Genomic DNA, 8,009 nt, shown 5'->3' with positions numbered 1-8,009 from the left:
AAATTATTCCCACCCCACAGAAGAGGAACCCAGGCTGAGAGATGTTTAAAAATGGAACTGAAAATCTCAGCAGGAAAGGAGGTGCCTGGGCTCAGCATTAACGGGAAAGCAGCACCCCTGTGAGGCCAATTCGGGAACTGCCGCCTGGATGGATTGAAGAAGCTTGACCCCACCAACCTCCAGGGCCAGGAGTAGGGTAAGGAGAGTGAGGCACTCACCTCCGCCACAACATTGGGGGCCGGGCGCCAAAAAATCCAGCAATCAAGATAAATAATATTTTAATGCAACTTTTTTTTAAAGTATTATGGTGAAATATGTATAACAAAACATTAGTCATTTGGGTCATTTTTAGGTGCACAATTAAATAACATTGATAATGTTTGTCATGTTGTACAACCATTCCCACTATCCATTTTCGAGTTTCTCATCATCCTTAACAGAAACTTGGTAACCCTTTTCCCTCTGACTTGCCGCTGGTAACCACTGATAAACTTTTGTCTCTGGGCGTTTGTCTATTTTAGATCCTTTTTTTATATGAATAGGATCATACAATATTTGTCCTTTTGTGGCTGACTTATTCCACTCAGCATATTTTAAATTTTCATCCACACCATAGCATGTATCAGAACTTCGCTACTGTTCATGGCTGCATAATATTCCACGATATGTCTTTTCCAAGGTTACATATATATTTTGTTGTTAGTTGCCATGGAGTTGATTCTGACTCATGGTGACCCTATATGTGCAGAGTAGAACTGCTCCATAGGGCGTGCAAGGCCGCAGATCAGAAGCAGATTGCCAGGCCTGTATTCCAAGGTACCTCTGGGTGAGTTTGAACCACCAACGCTTCGGCTAGTAGTTGAGCACTTAACTGTTTGCACCACCTGAGACTCCGACCCTCTACCAGTCATGATGTCCTTTTCTAGAGATTGGTCTTCCCTGAGGACATGTCCAAAGTAAGTGAGTTGAAGTCTCACTATCCTCATTTTTAAGGAACATCTGGTTGTACTCTTCCAAGATTGACTTGTTCCCTCTTTTGGCAGTCTACGGTACATTTGTATGTTCAATATTATTTGCCAAGACAACAGTTCAAATATATGTATATACATGACACAAATGGTTAAACATTCAACTACTGAGAGGTTGGCAGTTTGAATCCACCCAGAGACACTCAGAAGTAAGGTCTGACAATCTACTTCTGAAAAGCCAGCCATTGAAAACCCTATGGAGCGCAGTTCTACTCAGACACACATGAGGTCACCAGGAGTTGGAATCGACTCAACAGCAATGCCGTTGAGTCCATTTCAACCCCTGGCCACCTTGTGTGTGCAGAGTAGAACTGCGCCCCATAGGGTTTTCAAAGCTGTCCCCTCTTGGAAGCTGTAGTGCAAGGGATTGCTTTTTTATGGCTTTTTTCACTATGGTCTTGTAACTCCCACCAAATGACTGGGTGGGACTATACAAATAAAGTGCTTGTGGTCCCCCAAGGGATTGGATAGATTGCTAATAATGCAAATAAGGTGCATGGTACCCTTGTGGGAGTGGGACCATGCAAATAAGGTGTATGGAACCCTAACAAGGGGAATGGCCAGTTTTGCCATCCCATTAGGCTTAAAATGAACCATCCCAGAGGCGAACGGTGATGGGGGGAGTGGAGTGTGTCATTTGGACCTGGGGTTTCTGCACTGAGAACTTCCTAGACCCGGGAGATGGAGACAGAACTGTAACACTAGAGACAGCACAAGATGGTGAGAAGTGGCAGCAAGCATGGCAAAGAACCAGTAGCAATAGAACCAGGAGACCAGGCAGGAGATGGCATGGTGGGCTTCCCTGCCTACAGAGCAAGAAAGTTGAGTGCCTTCGGGTAGGAGGCTTGCTGGAGGAGTGGGATACCTCCAGGCACTCCAGAGCTTTTTAACACTTGCCAGAGTGGGGCAGAGGCCAGGCCAAGAGGCCGAAGGCCAGAGAGAAGAGAGAGAGGCCTGCCTGCAGGCATGGCTGAGAAGCTGCCCTGACCAAAGAACTGTACCCTGAGTCGTTCCTGATCCTGAATTGTAACATGTTACTTCCTTTTTAAACCCCATAATTGTGGTGAATATGGTCTGTGAGTCCTGTGTGGCCATTGCAATTAATTACTGAACCCAGCAGAGAAGTAAAAAGTGCCATGGGAGGTGTCAGAATTGGTGAAAAGGTTGAAGGGTGCAGGTATGTTTGGCCTACAACTCACAGGGATCAGCCCTGGGCTGATGTTGAAGGTGATTTTCCCTCCCCGTTGTGAAGTTAGCCAAGGAGGTCCAATGCCCCAAGCCATTTTTGCAGAAGCAGATTGCCAGCCCTTACTTCCAAGGTACCTCTGGGTGGGTTTGTGCCACCAACTGTTTGATTAGTAGTCTAGAGCTCAACCACTGGCACCACTCAGGGATGCATATATCCCTAATCCCTCTATCCATGAATGCATATGACCCTGTTTGGGAAGAGGGGTTTTCTTTTGTGATGTTAATGAGGTCACACCAGTAGGGTGGGTCTTAAACCTAATCTCTTCTGAGTGGTGTCTTGTAAGAAGAGCAGAACAGAAACAGAGAGACATATACAGGAGCAAGGCAGACATCAAGGAACACCAACAACACCTGGGGCTACCAACAAGAAATGACCCTCTCCTAGAGCCAATGCCCTGATTTGGACTTCTGGCCTCCAACACCATGAGATAAGCCGTTCCTATCCTTTAAAGGCACCCACTTTATGGTATTTTCTTCTGGCAGCCCTAGGAGACTAAGAGTCTGGGATGCTCTTCCCCCATCTTCTAATCTTCCCTGTGTATTTCAAAGCCCCTCCTCCAGGAAGCCTTCCTTGATCCTTCCAGGCCCCTCTGCGTCCCCATGGCACTTTCTTCCCTCTCTCAGGGAACCACTTGAGGATGAAGAACGGGCCCTTGCATCTCTGTGCTCAGTGCCCCACATACGGACAGACACGCCATTTGTTGAATAAATTGATGTTGACTCTGATTATGGTCTGTTTTCTTTTTTAGTTGTCTTTTTTTATTATTGTGGTCAAAATATACACACAAAAACCTTCGACAACACAACTTCTGCATGTACAATTCAGTGACATTGACTACATTTTTCATGTTGTGCTGCCATTATCTCTATCCTTTTCCTAAATATTCCACCACCATTGACACAAACTCACTGCCCTCCCCCCAAAACAAACATTCCCCCTTTCCCTCTTCCCTCCCACCCCTGGTAACCACTCATAAGCTTTGGTTTCTACATATTTGCTTATTTCACAGAAATGAGATCATACAGTATTTGTCCTTTTGCGACAGACTTACTTCACTCAGCTTGAGATTTTTAAGATACAGTTCATTTCTTCTATGAATTTTCACATTTTTTAGAGTTAGAAAGAGTCCTAGAAAGCATCTAGTCCAAGGGTTGGCAAACGGTTTATGTAAACGGCTAGAGGGGAAATATTTTCAGCCTTGCGGGTCAGGTGGTCTCTGGTACAACTACTCAATGCTGCCATTGTACTGAAAAAGCAGCCACAGAGAAAACGTCAATTAACGAGTGTGGCTGTGTACCAATAAAACTTTATTTACAAAAACAGACACAGGGCCAAATTTGGCCTGTGGGCTGTAGTTTGACAACCCCTGACCAAGTTTAACATTTTCATTTGACAAGGGAGAGATTTGCCTGGGGTTACACGGGAAGTTAATGGCAGAATCGAGACTCAGTGCTCAGCCCTGCCAACTCTCTTTGTGTCTTCACTTGAACTTCTCAGCTGGCTTCTGTGGGCTCCGTTAGGATCTCGTTTCCTCTGTTAATTAAGCTGGAACTTTTCCGAGATCCTGCAGGCAGGTGCCAATGAGAAGGCCCGATGTAAAGGCAGTGATAACAGCCCACGTCTGTGTAATTGCCGGAGAGTTGCCTGAGAAACACAGAAGCAGGATGGGAACTTACCTTTGCTCAGCAATTGCCCAGCACCAGGGGTTGTGCTTAACTCGCTCCCTGTGTGCATCTTAAACCAAAAAAATAAACTTATTGCTGTTGAATTGATTCTGACTCATGGCGATCCCATGTGTTACAAAGTAGAGCTGCTCCATAGGGTTTTCTTGGCTGTAATCATTACGGAAGCAGATCTCTGGGCCTCTTTTCCATGCTGCTGCTGGGTGGGTTTGAACCGCCAGCCTTTACGTTAGTAGCAGAGTGCAAACCATTTGCGCTACTTGGGGACTGGTACATATCTTACGCTTCCCTAAAAAGATGTGGAAAAATTATGCACTCTGGAATGAGATGGGTGTGGATTTTAATTCTACTCTACCATTAGCTCTATGGAAACCCTGGGGGCATAGTGGTTAAGGGTTATGGCCACTAACCAAAAGGTCAGCAGTTCGAATTCACCAGGCGCTCCTTGGAAACTCTATGGGGCGGTTCTACTCTGGCCTATAAGGTCACTATGAGTCGGAATCGACTTTACTGCAACAGATCATTAGCTCTATGCAACCAAGGCCAAACTACTTCACCACTGAGCCTTGATTTTTGGCCATAAAATGAGGGTAGCAACCTACCTCAAAGACATGTTACTGTTGTCAATTGGCATGAAGTCCACTCTGACTCCTGGTAACTTTATGTATTTGTAACAGAACAAAACGTTGCCCAGTCCTGCGCCATCCTCACGACTGTTGCTATGTTTGAGCTCATTGTTGCAGCCACCCCATCAAGCTCAAAAGACTGTATGTAAAAAATCTGCTTCAGGGTTTGGCATGTTGTGAGCACTTAGTAAAAATTTCTAGGCTTGGTCTTGGCCTGGATTCACTTACGAGACTGGGAAGGAACCTCTAAGATGACCCCATTGGTCCCTGCCTCCAGCCTTGTATCATCCCCTCCTGTCTCAGCTTCCTAGTGGCTTTAAAGAACATAAGCTTATTTTCTCACAGTTCTGGAGGTAGAAGTCCAAATCAGGGTCGATTCCTTCCTTGTTCGTAGTTCTGGTCGTTCCCTGGTGCCTTGGCTTGTTGATGATCCTCACATGACCTCTGTCTTCTCTCCTGTGCCTGTCTCTGTGTTTATTTTGCTCTTTTTATAACTCAGAAGTGATGAGGTTTAGGACCTACCCTCCTCTGGTATGACCTCATTCACATCACAAAAGAAAATCTCCTTTTCCCAAACAGGGCCATATGGACAGGTACAGGGGTTAGGACTTCAACACATATGAGGGGGGACACAATACATAACAGACAGTCACATGATGATGGAGGCAGCTGTTGGAGTGATACAGCCACAAACCCAGGAACACCTGGGGCTACCAGGAGCTGAAGGAGACAAAGACACCTTGATTTCGGACTTCCAGCTTCTAGAACTGTGACGGTAAATTTCTGTTGTTTAAGCCAAGTCTGTGGTCAATTGTTACGCAGTCCCAGGATGCTCGTACACCCCTCCTTGGATTCTTGCAACAAGGAGGAATGTAAGACAGATTCAGTGCTCATCAAAGGGCCCCACGCAGCCCTGGGACGGTGGACACTACTCTTTCTTGTTGGTATTAGACCCAGGCACCCCATGGCTCTGCATCCACCTCATCTTTCATGCTGCTGAACCTTTCTGGATCTTCCTCTCCATTCGAGAAAAAAGGAAGCTACCAAGCAACTCCTGCAACTAAAACCAGCCTGGATTGAGAGCCAGGCTCTGAGTCCTCGCACCTCTGCGGGTGCCAGGGCCAGCCAGTGGCTGCCCACCCCCTTCCCGGAATAGGTCGGGGAGCTATGTTGGTACAGTCTGTGCTCCCAGACGGTGAAGTCCCAGAGCATTCGTGAGGGGAGGCTGGGAGCAGCTTATCTCACCCTGCCTGGTGCCAGAGGATCCCAGGCAGGAGGTCTCTGGGCACTTCACAGAGCTGGGTCTGCAATCCCCACCCAGCCTCCTGCTGATGCCAAGGGCTTTACAGAGACCCCACCCAGCGAGGAAACTGAGGCTCAGGTAAGGGGGGGTGTCCACCCAGTATACACCGTGCAGGGACAAGGCCAGGATGTGAGCCGGCCTCGAAGGCTCCAGAGCTGTACTAACCCCCCCTTTCTTCATCTCCTCCTCCTCCTCTCCTTCTTTCCTTCCTCCTCCTCCCCTCCTCCTGCTCCTCCTTCTTTTCCGCCTCCTTCTAATTAAGACATAACTTAAGCAAGGAAAAACAAGTTGCTGTTGATTTCAACTCACAGCAAACCCATGTGTTATAGAGTAGAGCTGTGTTCCATAGGGTTTTCTTGGCTAAAATAGGGGCCTGGCTGGCACAAGTGGTTTGTGCTTGACTACTAACCTAAAGGTTGGTAGTTTGAACCCACCCAGCAGCACCATGGAAGAAAGGCCTGGCAATCTGCTCCCGTAAATATTGCAGCCAAGAAAACTCTACAAAGCAGTTCTACTTTGTAACACATGGGGTCGCCACATGTTGGAATCGACTCGATGGCCATGGGTTTGGTTTTTACTTTCTGGTTTAATCTTTATAAAAGCAGATCCCCAGGGCTTTCTTCTGTGGTGCTGCTGGATGAGTTTGAACCATCAACCTTTAGGTTAGCAGTTCAGCAAAAACTGCTTGTACCACCCAGGGACCTAAGGTAGAGCTTACATACACAGCAAAACTCACCCTTTTCAGAGTACAGTTCTGCAAGTTATGACAAACACGTACAGCCATGGAGCCATCACCACAGTCAAGGTACAGGACAGTCCCATCACCCTGCAAGTCCCTCTGGGCCCCTTTGTAGTCAACGTCTCCTCCCACTTCCAGCCTGGCAACACTCAATCTGTTCCCTGTCCCTACAACTTTGTCTGTTCCAGAATGTCTTAATCAATGGGATCACACAGTAAGCAATCTTTCGAGTCCCGCTTCTGTCCCTGAGCAAATGCCTTTGAGATTCAGCCTCGTTTCAAGTATCAGCAGCTCATTCCTTTTCACTGCTGAGTAGTGTTTCATCTCGTGGCTGGACCACAGGTGTTTACCCACTCACCCGTTGATGGACGTTTGCTTGTTGTTTTCAGTTTTGGGGGATTACTAATGCTGTGAACATTTGTATACAAGTCTTTGTATGGACGTGTGTTTTCATTTATCTTGAGCAAATACCTAGGAGTAGAATTGATGGGGCATATGGCAGGAGTGTGTTTAACCTTTTAAGAAACTGCTAAGCTGTCTTCCAATGTGATTGTACCATTTTACACTACCCCCCAGCAGTGCCTCAGAGTTACAGGTGCTCCTTATCCTCACCAACACTTAGCATGGTCAGTCTTTTCAATTTTAGCTATTCTAGAAAATTTTTTTTTTTTTTTAGTAAGGGCACTGGTGGTGCAGTGGTTAAGTGTTTGGCTGCTAACCAAAAGGTTGGCAGTTTGAATCCACCAAGCTGCTCCTTGGAAACCCTATGGGGCAGTTCTACTCTGTCCTAAAGGGTTGCTATGAGTCAGAATCAACTTGAGGGCAATGGGTGGGTACCCTGACAGGCAGGAGTAATCACCACCCCTTTTTTCCCGAAAGCGAACTGACTCAGAGAAGAGGTGATGAATTAAACCCAAGCAAAATCCATTTCTGTCTAGTCAATTCCAACTCATAACAATCCTATAGGACAGAGTAGAACTGCCCCATATGGAGTAGAACTGCCACATAGGGTTTCCAAAGAGTGGCTGGTGGATTCCAACTGCCGACTTTTGGCTAGCAGCCGAGCTCTTAACCACTATGCCACCAGAGCTTTGTGGCAGCCACTAGAAACTACGAAAAGAGCAACAGAATTGTTTCTCTCTCAAAGTCTCCAGAAGGAATCAACCTAGCCAAGACCCTGATTTGGACTTCTAGCCTCCAGAACCATGAAACAATAAATTTCTGTTCTTTAAAGTCACCCACTTTGTGGTGTTTTCTTATGGCAGCCCCAGGAGACTAACCCAAACCCCTTGTCAAGTTGATTCTGACTTGTAGCAACCCTATAGGACAGGGTAGGGCTGCCCAATAGGGTTCCCAAGGCTGTAATCTTTACGGATGCAGAC

This window comes from Loxodonta africana, chromosome 3 (genome assembly GCF_030014295.1).
Source record: "Loxodonta africana isolate mLoxAfr1 chromosome 3, mLoxAfr1.hap2, whole genome shotgun sequence".
In the NCBI taxonomy this organism is placed as follows: Eukaryota; Metazoa; Chordata; class Mammalia; order Proboscidea; family Elephantidae; genus Loxodonta; species Loxodonta africana.
The sequence above is the reverse complement of the archived record's forward strand: the minus strand, read 5'-3'. Positions refer to the sequence as shown.